Source organism: Podarcis filfolensis (assembly GCF_964270895.1).
Source record: "Podarcis filfolensis genome assembly, chromosome: 10".
NCBI classification, from domain to species: Eukaryota; Metazoa; Chordata; class Lepidosauria; order Squamata; family Lacertidae; genus Podarcis; species Podarcis filfolensis.
Window position 1 is genome coordinate 25,539,263 of NC_139612.1, and position 12,123 is coordinate 25,551,385.

Here is a 12,123-nt window from a genome sequence, read left to right on the forward strand (position 1 = left end):
AGTTTCTTTAAATAGAAATCAGCCTGTAAAAGTGAAAGGAACACTGCAATTCATTAAAGGAGAGTGTTGCGCTGATAGAGGGAATGTTTATGGGACATCCATCAATTTCTTTAACATAGTACCTGTCTTATTGCTTCAAAAAGCATACGTGTATCTACTGTATTTCATGACAATCCATTAGACAGGCTCTGAGGAGGAGGCAAGTTTGTGCTACAGGGAGGAGCTCATTTTTCTACCACTAAGGCTGCTTTGTGGCAGTAATGATAGCTTGCAGGTTTCTCCTCCTTCAGAACCTCTGAGAATGCCTCTGCTAGCAATGGGGGGCGGGAGTAAAGGCTTCCCTCCCCAATTAATTCAAGCATTGGTGAGATCTAGTGTCATGTGTTTATTGGTCACACCGAGCTTTCAGATGTCTGTGTCCTGTAGAAGCAAAGTGGCCTAGTATATTGCAAATAAAATGGAAGCAAAGATGGTATTAAATAAAGTTCACTTTTCAAATACACAGACACACAAACATTTACAGTCAGTTCATTGAATGCCATCTTTTGCTTACTCGTTTCCAGTATACCTTTCTCCTTATATGTGTGGCCTTAATAAACACACAGAGAGGATATGTTGGGTTGAAATAACGACAGACGAGTGGTGAGCGTCATATGGGAAGCATCTCCCAAGCAAGTCTCGGGGAGTCGCTTTTATTGAATATTACAGCATTGCCACACATGTGCTTATTGCTGATTGGTTAACACAAGTACAAAGCAAAAGGTTGCATATAGGCATTAATCACCGATAGATTAAAGGCTGGGAAAGGGAGCACAGAACTAGACAGGCATGAAAACCTCCTAATTAAAATATAACTAGTGATTGATATAGCAAGACTTAAACAATTACGTTCCGATAGATGTGGTCAACTATGCATTAAGAACAGGGTCAAAGTATAATGTTTTCCTGAACTCAATGTGAACTGAACATTCTAAGGTGATGAGGGAACGTCTTAGTATTAGAACGATTTGTGCAGAACGATTTGTGCAGCATGTGCAGAGACAAAGCTTAGAAGCAAGACTTTCCCATCATGCCACAGTCATGTGCAGAAGCAGAGCTTCCCTACATCTCCTCCTTTCTTTTTTATTTAAAGGTGAGTGGGACAAAAATACTTCCGGATACGTGGTTTGCCAGCGCATGCCCGAAATAAGTCTGCCCACCGATGCTGTTAAGTGATTTTCAGGGTGAATGGGACAAAAATACTTCGGGATACATGGTTTGCCAGTGCATGCCCGAAATAAGTCTGCCCACATCTCCCCTAATGTTTACTGTTGGTGCTGCCATTTCGCAAAGTAGGCAGCAATGATTCTATTGGGTGGCTGAGGAGGGGAAAAACACTGAGACCAAAGGCATATGAGACTAGGGATGCATTGGATGAAGCAACATAGCAAAATTAATATACATACTATGATAATAGCATATTGAAAAAGATTGCGAAGCCAATTCAGATTTGGCAACCAGGCAGTGAGCCACTGGGTAAACGAATCCCAGAGGCCAGAAAATCCAACGTCCTGTTTGATGTGATGTGTGAGATTTCGCAAATGAGAGATTTGCTTTTGAATAGCTTTGGAATTGTCAGTAATATTGAAACAACACATGTCACCCACTTGTTCACAACCATAATGATGAAGCATCAGCAAGTAATCTATTGCTGCACGATTTTGCAAGAGTCCATGCTGAAGTTCACTCTGCTCTTTATTCAAAAGGTGAAGGGCTTGTGAGGTAAAGTTCAGAGCTTTTGCTGCGGAGCAAGCTAAAGAGTTAATGTTCATACTATTCCGTACAGCCAATCCAGGGCCTCCTAAAAGAGAGACAGCTAGAGAAATATATTCAGATCTGCTAGGGAGAGAAACAGAATCATCACAATCATTAGTCAATTCCACAGAGCGGTGATATCGAGAGCGGGACAAATGATGCTTTTTGGGTAAAATGATAGACAAGCGGCTTAAGCAGCAAGGTGTGCCATGGCTAATATTTGCTGGAATATAATTGAGTGTGTAGCCTGGACACGACCAGAACCAGCCTTCAGGCAGCTCTGTATATTTATATACATAGGAAATATTTACATAATTAGAGCAGTTAAAATTCTCCTTGCCCATTTTCACACAGTTGGTTTTTGTGCAATTGACCATACGGGCGCAAGTGACATTAAAAGAAGCCACGTATGGGGTCAACAAATCAATGGCCAGAGATGGGCGTCGGCGAACTTGGTTACCCCAGTTATGGGAACCGGAATAACCAAGGGTGTGGAGAGAATCATTTTGGGGTAGGGATGAGTAAAACCAGGTATCATTTTGCAAGTCAAGAGGGTCATGGCAAACAGGGATAAGGCAAGAGCCAAGGATTTCACCTATTGATACCTGTTGAGTTAGGCAAAAGGAAGAAACATTGAGGGTTTTTGCAAAAGATTCCCACACATTTATTGGTGTGGAACCACCGCTATTAGGAGCGGAAACAGAGAGGGGCAAAAACAAAACGCTGAAAATGAGCACTATCATGGAATTTATATTAAGGCAGGAAATGAGACACAGAGGCAAATTATCAGGGGTTGCTTCTAGCTGCCTTTCCTTTCTAAGCGGTTCAGCTTGAAATGAGAGTGATTTTATTTGGCCCCACGTCACTGGTCCATTACGATGTCCCCGCTTGCGAGTCCTGGGGGGGCCGGGCGCCGCATCCTGGGTGATTTGGAGTTGACAGTCGAACTGTGGTATCGGATTCTGCAGGGCCTGTTGCCATGCCATGGTAGAGGTGGACACAGTGTGCGGGAACCCAGCGAGCACCCTGTGGAGTAGAAACTGCAGCGTAACCCTTCCCCCAGGTAATCAGTTTTACTGGTTCACTCCATTCGTTGGAGGGTAATATTTTATAACGGACCAGCGGGGCTGGAAGTATCTCTTTTTGCTGAAAATGCTTTTGCAGGCGAGTAAAGGATTCATGATCCTGTATGGAAACATTTAAATGATTGAGAGTAAAGAGAACACTAGCCAACCAGCCTTCCTTTTCTGAAAGTGAGGCTGGGACTCCGGCCTTTTTTTCCTGCCGAATTAAGGCAGTTTTTAAAGTGCGGTTAGCACGTTCAACAATAGCTTGGCCTTGGGAATTGTAAGGGATGCCAAATAAATGGTGAATATTCCAAGTTTCACAGAATTGAGCAAAGCTTTTCGCGCAATACGCTGGGGCATTGTCAGTTTTTAAAGAATGAGGCTTGCCCATTACTGACATGGTACGAACAAGATGATTGCAAATATGTTTAACCTGTTCTCCCCTTTGAGGGGTGGCCCAAATAAAGCCAGAGAATGTATCAATGCAGACATGTATAAACTTCCAAGGTGAGAAAGGGGAAAAGTGAGTCACATCCATTTGCCACAACTGGTTGGCCTCCAGCCCACGGGGATTTACACCAGGGCTGGGGTGGCCAATTTGATTAGAGCATTGAGGGCATTGTTGGATGATGGCGCGGGCTGCTTCCAACGGAATTTGGAATTGGCGGCTAAGAGCTTTAGCATTCTGATGATGGAAAGCATGACTTTCAATGGGGGAAACAGGTAAAGCCCTAAGCAAAGAGTCTGCTTTTGCATTACCATCAGTGAGAAAACCTGGGAAGCGTTGATGAGAGCGAATGTGCACCACAAATAGTGGGTGGGAGCAATTGGAGAGAAGCAATTGTAAGGACAGGAAAAGGCTCAATAGATTATCATCCAATAAAGGGCTTACATAACTGCCCTGTAAACGAGTTATAACATTTGCCGCATAAAGACTGTCCACCACCAGATTAATTGGCTGTGAGGAGAAATGATGCAGAGCTTTAACAGCAGCTGCCAACTCAGAACGCTGAGCTGATTTTTGTGGGAGAGTATAGAGGCTGTGCCATTCCCCATTCTGTTGCCATGCAACCACCCCCCTGGAGGGGGCTCCGTCAGTAAAAACAGTAGGGGCATCCAAAGGGACAAGAGACAATATAGAAGAACAGGACAGGGAAAATTGTTTACCCATTTGCAGGCGAGGGTCGGCAGGCACATGACATCCCACCTGGCCGACAAAATTGGCTAGAGCGCACTGCAAATCCATGCTAGTGGAAAAAACAGTTTCCCATTGTTCTAAGGGCATGGGCACAATAATTTGGCGGCAATCAATGCCAAAGAGACTTTTGCATCGACGGCGACCCTTGCTGATGAGCTGAGCAAGGAGATCCACTAAAGGAGTCACCGTGTTCTTCGGCGTGTGATGTAAATACAGCCATTCAATTATATGAACTTTTGATGGGCCTAACTGAATAAGGGCCGCAAAAGGTTGGACTGAATCTGTCATTATGACTACATCTGGCAAAACATTAAGAATTGCTCGGTCAACCCAGTGGATACGCATAATTTCCTTTAACGGGGCAACAGTTTTCTGTTGAGAAGAGGTCAAAGTAATTTGCTCACCAGGAGACTGATGGCCTTTTAAAGCTGAAAAAAGCGGCCGCAAAACTTCAAGAGGGATTTTAAAATATGGTCTTATCCAATTAATGTTGCCCAGCAATTGTTGTAGCTGGACATATTTCATTGTTTTTGGAGCATGAAGCTCAGGGACTACGGGAATGGAATAGCTAGCTATCATTTTGTGTCCTAGGTAATGAAAAGGAGAGGATTCCTGCACCTTTTCGGGAGCAATTCGCAAACCATAAATTGACAAACAGGCTACCATATCCTGTTTCCATTGAGGGGGGAGGGGGGGCCCTGCCAATAATATATCATCCATGTAATGACAGATCAGAAGGTGGGGATACTGAAGACAGAAAGGCTGGAGGGCTTGATTCACATAATGTTGACACATGGTAGGGAATTCAACATTCCCTGCGGTAGGACTTTCCATTGATACCGTTCCGTGGGCTGGCTATTATTTAACACAGGAACAGTGAAAGCAAAGAATTTACGATCCTTTTCCTGTAAAGGAATGGAAAAGAAACAATCTTGCAAATCTATGATAGCCAATTGGTAGGAGTGGGGGATCACATTTGGATTAGGCAGACCACACTGCAAGGGCCCCATGGGTTCAAGGATTTCATTAATTTTCCTTAAATCCTGGAGAAATCTCCATTTCCCACTTTTCTTTTTTATGACAAAGATGGGAGTATTATAGGGACTAACAGAGGGCTCAATATGATCTGCCAATAATTGCTCATTAACCAATTGTTTTAAAGCAAGTAGCTTTCCCCGCGTTATGGGCCATTGTTCCACCCATACAGGGGTGGTAGATTTCCAGGTAAGAGGGAGTGCAAGCTTACTCATTAAATTGAATGGTAGCTTGCAATTGTTGTAGCAGGTCTCTGCCCCACAGATTGAGGTGGATTTTCAGCACACAGGGCTGGATGTATGCATTCGTTTCAGAGCTATCAGGCAGAGAAACAGGCAGCCACTGTACGCTTTTAGAAGAGGTTTGAGGTCCACCTACACCCCAAACTGCAGAGGCAGACTCAAGGGGCCACATGGGGTCCCAGCAATTACTGGAAATGACAGAAATGTCTGCGCCCGTGTCAAGCAAGCCTTCTAGAACTTTGCCATTGATTTTATACTTACGAAGGAGTTTCTGTTCACCGATCCTCTGGATTACAGCTAATAGCTGCGGAGAGAGAGGAGAAAGCTGGTGCAAATTACTATCCATAATAGAAGCAGTAGGATGAGAAGGGAGCACTACCAAATGCGCCCAAGACTCACCCTTTTTTAACTGCATGGGCATATGGCTCCAAAGTTGAACCATGATTGTGCCCACATAGTCAGGATCTAGGACTCCTGGAATAACCATAATTCCTTCTTTGGCCGCAGAAAATTTGGGTAAAATTAAGCCTGCGACCTTAGGTGGTAGTGGGCCTGCCAATTGGGTGGGCATGAGCACAATTTCACCAGGTAAAACAGCGTCTTTGGTTTCCTGATTAATCAAATCAATGGTGAAATCAGAGGGTGTTTCCTTAGGAAAATTTTCAATAGTGGAAACTGACGGCGGAGGGCTCTCTATTTGTCCTGGCCCGAGAGTTGGGCCACCATGGAGTTTCCCGAACTCCGGCACTGATTTGCCCAATAATAGCCTTTACCGCATTTTGGGCATTTTTTGGAAGGTTTAGCCTTATTGCCATCACCATTCCTGTTTGCTCCCCCGCCAGGGGCTCTGCATTGTTTAGCAAAATGACCTGGGCGTTTGCAATTAAAGCAGTTGCCTGTTGGCTTATTGCCAGCTTGGATGGCACCGGCAAGCAAAGACATCGCATGGCTCTGGCTTCCAACATCTGCACAGGTTTGAATCATATTGGCCAGGTCATATTTGGGGCGATGTACAACTGACTGCAATGCCTTCTTGCAGTCGGTGTTAGCATTTTCAAAAGCCAATTTTTTCATCAATTCATTTTGAGCTGTAGGATCATCTATCTGTCTGGCGATTGATTCTTTCAATCTATCTATAAATTGACGGTAAGGCTCCGAATGTTGTTGCTTAATATTAACAAAGGAGCTCAGTGGTTGCCCTGAGACAGGGACTTTCCGAAAGGTGCGTTGCATGCAGGTCGTGGTGCGACTGAAATGCAAAGGTGTTAATTGCGCCTGTGCTGGTATAGTATCATACAGACCAGCACCAAAGAGTTGAGCGGCTGAATGCTGTGGATCAGCCAGGGCTGCTGCGCTATGCTCAAATTCGCTTTCAAAAACTACATACTGAGCAGGAGATAAAAGCATGCGCATCAAATCCTTCCAATCTTGAGGTAACATTGTGTAACCATTTGCGATCCCCTCCAGCATCCCCAGCACATAAGAAGATTTGAGGCCAGAATCAGTAATGGCTTTCCTTAATTCTCTCAGAATAGAATAAGGAAGCGCCTCGTACATTATCTGTTGTTGCGCAGTGCCTGGGTTGGTATAAGAGATCGGGAAAGCCGATGGCATTTCCCCAGCCCATCCAGCCTCCTCCTCCAGGGAGAAGTGCCCCTGCTGCCTAGCTTGAGAAAGCGCGGCGCATACAGCTCCTGTGGAAGGGCACGCACGGGCTGCGGCAGGCAAAGGAGGGATGGGGGGGTGGATGTGGGCTGAGGCGTAGGGAGGGGCTGGCAAGGTTGCGATGGAGGTAAAATCTTAGGGTAAGGTGGAGGATTATCTGCAGCGGGCAAAAGAGCAGGTGCCGTCGGGGATGCCTGAGATGCCTGAGGTCCTAAGCATCATGGATTAAAACATCATAATATTGGATTACTTCCTGTAGAATTTCAAATCAAAATTTCAGAGAATCTGGACACATCAGCCTACTTCTGGCTCATGTCAATTTTCCCCATGTATATATTCATAAATGCATTCCTCTGCATTAGTCTCTATTTTTAAAAATCCCATATAAAAAAATTCTGATTTAAGTTTATACTTAAATACATAATAAAACACAATATACATATAAACTACATGTTAACCTAAAATTTGCATTGTTTTATAAATCTGGATACTTTCTTAAAATGAGAACTGTATTGCAAAATTCAGAAAAGCTTGAAAACTGAAGGGTAATTATATTCCCACTCTTGGATTGGTCTAGGTCCTAATTAGCTCAGTTTGCTTAAAGATGTGGTCTACATGAGATTCCCACCTATCCTTACTTGTTTTGTTGAAACACTTCAACGAAATATGATTACAAATATCAAAACAGTTTCATGCAGAAATTATTTGGTATATTGTGCTGACATGTTATGTAGCAGTTTGACACCTTACAACCACAACATACTTGTTCTGGTACATCCATAAATTAATGTTGTTGTTTTTACTGAAATAGATGGTTGTCATTGTTGGTATTTTGCCTATTTATATGAATTAACTGGCTATTTAACTTGGTTAATAAAAAAAAATAAAGCTCTCTAGATATGTAGTTTATTAACTGAAGCAGAGGATAACAACAACAATTGTAATAATAATAATAATAATTGATTAGTAGTAGCAGTAGTACCTCGCCCATCTGGCTGGGTTTCCCCAGCCACTCTGGGCGGCTCCCAACAGAATATTAAAAACACGATAAAACATCAAACATTAAAAACTTCCCTAAACAGGGCTGCCTAAAAGTCAGATAGTTGTTCATTTGCTTGACATCTGATGGGAGGGCATTCCACAGGGCGGGCACCACTACCAAGAAGGCCCTCTGCCTGGTTCCCTGTAAACTCACTCGGAGCTGGACCTCAGTGTCCGGGCTGAACAATGGGGGTGGAGATGCTTCTGCAGGCATACTGGGCCAAAGCCTTTTAGGCTGGATGTTAGCATCCCCTGTTCATAATACAATCATCTGTATTGGGGTGGGGGGGGACCACATTGGCAAAGATGAAAAGTCTTTGTTTTCCTGAAAATAATAATAGTAATAGTAATAGTAAATAAATAATTCCATATGCTGCCCATCTGACTGGATTGCCACAGCCACTCTAAGTGGCTTCCAGCAAAATATAAAAACACAATAATACATCAAACTTAAAAAAATTCCATATACAGGGCTGCCTTCAACTGTCTTCTAAAAGTCATACAATTGATTATCTGTTCAACATCTGATTGAAGGGCGTTACAAAAGATGGGTGCCTCTACCGAGAAGGCCCTCTGCCTAGTTCCCTGTAACTTTACTTCTTGCAGTGAGGGAACCAGCAGAAGGTCGTTGGAGCTGGACTTTACCTGCTTTGTTAGAACAAAAATTTTTTTCACCTTCTCACCCCTTGCTTTTTCCTGTAAGACCTATTGCAGTCGTTAAGAGTCGTCAACAGGCTCATCACAGCTATCTGCCAATCACCCATTCCCACCACCCTTCTGAGTAATACCCCTCCCCACCTTCTCACTATATAGAAGGATCTGGCAACTTCTGTTTCAGTGTATCTGAAGAAGTGTGCATGCACACGAAAGCTCATACCAAGAACTAACTTAGTTGGTCTTTAAGGTGCTACTGGAAGGGAAAAAATTTTTTTGTTTTGACTATGGCAGACCAACACGGCTACCTATCTGTAACTGCTTTGTTAGATTACTCCAAGATAAACATTTCCAAAATCTCAATTCTCCATAAATTCCTCTCTGTCCCTAGAGCATGAACAGATTCATGTTTGATTTTGCTCTGAATGCATCTCTGCAGAGTGGAGCACAGTTCACAAATGTGCTAACTGACTGGTAACAATGTGTTGCATCATCATGTAAACTGTTATTTTGGGGGAAGCAAAGATTAGTCTTCAGACATTTTCAAGAAATCAGTCAGAATTAAGTCCTCTTTATTGAAGGAATAATATCCAATTGTGTTTTGCCGCAACTTCCTTTAATTTTGGATATCTGTTGCATCACTAAAAGGCATCTGTTTTGCAAGTTCGTCAAGGAAGGTTCCTATTTTTGAGTACCTAGAACTTACACAGGCTCAAAGTAGGGCAATTCTATAGTTTGTTTTACAGATGCAAACTGGGAGCTTCCTCCTTTTCTGGATCAAGCAGCATTAAATATGTGCTGCCACAGAAAGCAGGAAGTTGATTTCAGTTCCAGAAGCTGGGTGATGGACCATTGTTGGGGTGGATTAGCACAATCTTAAAAATAAAAATAAAAAACTCTGATCTTTCCCCTGACAGGTTTTTCAGCATTGTTTCCAGGGGGAAAGAAATGCATGGTATTTCATTCCTCAAATGGTTTTGCATGCTGAATAATGTTTGAAAACATGTTGTGAATTAACCACATAGAACACACAGAGGTGCTGAAGAGGCATCACTTTACCTTACCTTTTAACAGCTAAGGTTTTCATTTTATGAAACCCACCTCTTTTGCTGAATTTCTGCTGTTCTTTTGTGACAGAAACTGTTTTATGATTTTTACTGCTTATCTGTGTTTATTATTGTTTATTACATTGCTGTAACCCGCCCGAGGTGAAGGGCGGGTAAAAAAACCATACAAATCATTAATAAAGTAACAAACGAAACCTACCATGCACTTCAGCTATAAAATCCTTTTTTACTTGGTCATCTCTGGGATTGTACAGGCTGTACCGTTGCAGTTCTTGATGGGTGCCTCCTTGTGATAAAAGCCTATGTCCATCAGAGTGATGAATGAATGATTATTAGCCTTTCAAGATAGCTATAACTAATATTATTATTGATCTGCATTTTAATAATGATTTTATATGCTTGTTTTCCTTTTGCAACTTGTTCTCCTATTGTATCGAGTAAAATGTCTTTAAAAAGAACCTGCATGGGTGTCCATTTATGTATGTGTTGTGTTGACTTAACAGGTAAGATGGTGCTGTGATGTATGAAACATTTTTACTCTGTAAAAATATTTTCGCTGTTTGTTTTCCTCTTTCCTGCTTTCTCTGATGAAGGAAATTCAGAGAACCCTTTTGAAACCCCTTTTTGAAACCTTCCCTGTTATGCATACTGTACCAGAGACGGATTTAGGGTGGCGAGACTGGTTCCTCTGCACAAGGCGCTGAGCCAAGGGTGCGCCTTCCCGCTTCCTTCCCAAAGCCTAAGTAAGTGCTTGCTTCGGGAAGGAGGCACTAGGGCTTTGACAGGGTCCCTCCAAAAGCCTAGTTAGTTCTTGCCCAACTCTGTGAAGTAGGGCTCCAGGACCCTGCCAGAGCCTTGTGCCTCCATCCCAAAGCCCGGTGCCTCGCTTAGCCAGTTTGGGAAGCTGCTGCAAGGGCCGGGAGGGCATCAAGCTTTGGCCTTGCACAGGGCACCATATTACCAGGGTCCACCCAGACTGTACCTCCCAACATATAAGGGGAATGACATTTATCTTATGGATTTTAATCCCATCAAAACAGCTGAACTGCAACGTTCCACAGAAAGAAACTGCAGGAAAGAAATTCAAGAATTACCAAAACAATATGAAAATAGAAAGTTATATTCCTGCGTGTCTTTATGGTTTTCCATCAATCTGTAGAATTACTGTCACTTTTGAGATGTTTGCTAGCCTTTTAGATGTGGCTAGCCTTTTGTCTGAGAAGTAGAATTCATAAACATGCCTACTTATCTGGAAATGTCACACTGAATTGAATGGGGCGTACTCTTAAATGACTTGCATAGAATTAAACAGTTATATAGTTAGTTGTACTTCATAATAGACTAACATAGCATGCTTACTAGTACGTGATATGCAATGTCTGCTAATCCTGTAGTCACTAATTCTCCAGTGGTGCCAGAGTGGAACAGAACTCGGGGGATCACCTCCACTGGGTTACCAGGCAGGATCCTCTTTTATAATAATAATAACAATAATAATAATTAATTAAATAATAATAATAAAGTACAACACCATGAGGAAGGGCTTCTCTTCAGCTTCCAGGCCTGCCTTGCATTGTTGGCAGGCAAGAAAGTTGTTCAGAGCATCACAGACCTTTGTAACAATTTTGAAAATAGATTCCCCCCTCCCTTCCCTAATCCTTCTAGTTAGAAATTTGGATTATATGTAGAAGAACAAAAAAAAAATTGGGAAGGAGAAAATGATACGTGAACCTGTTGTCCACTTCTGTTTATGGAGATTGTTCATATAGTTTGGGGAAATATAAAGACTGCTTACCTTCCAGTTTCCCAAGCTCAGGGCCACCAAAGCATTCCATTTTTTATAATTTTGGTAAAATATATTATGTCCAAACAGGTGCAAGACATTTGCTGTCTTTCTAAATGTGCCAGCTTATCAGGTGGCTTTGAGAGGTATTGAGTCCTCCTTGTCCCACCATAATTTTTTTTTTTTTTAAAAAACCAACAACACAAGGACACAGAGGCAGCGATAGCCACTGAGCAAAATGAGGAGAAGAAAATAGAATAACTCTCATGGCTCTGATTTTCCACCTTTTCCTGTTTGGGCTTCACTGCAACCCTCCCTGGTGTGTTAGGATGACCTACACATGGGGGTTTCTGCAAAGCAATGGAAGCTAGGAGAACTAGAGTATTTCATTCCACTTTTTATTGGCAGGTCAGATTTCATGGAACAGCAGCAGCTCAGTGATAGAGCATGTGAACACCCCCAGTTCAATCTCCAGCATTTCAAGGTAGGGTCGGGGAGGACCTCCACCTGGAATCCTGGAGAACTGCTGCCAGTCAGTACTAAGCTAGATGAACCCAGTAGTCTGAGTCAGTGTAAG

At 42.8% G+C, this 12,123-nt stretch overlaps 2 protein-coding genes and 1 long non-coding RNA gene across 53 annotated transcripts in view; 1 reads left to right on the forward strand and 2 right to left on the reverse strand.

Annotated features, from left to right (window-relative positions):
- LOC310744041 overlaps positions 1 to 12,123 on the reverse strand; it is a 352,149-nt gene that overhangs the window by 169,777 nt on the left and 170,249 nt on the right. The window lies entirely within an intron of this gene.
- Positions 1 to 12,123, reverse strand: part of LOC310743925 (uncharacterized protein) — a 797,205-nt gene that overhangs the window by 161,430 nt on the left and 623,652 nt on the right. The gene's annotated exons all lie outside the window — the stretch shown is intronic.
- NRCAM (neuronal cell adhesion molecule) overlaps positions 1 to 12,123 on the forward strand; it is a 144,495-nt gene that overhangs the window by 104,978 nt on the left and 27,394 nt on the right. The gene's annotated exons all lie outside the window — the stretch shown is intronic.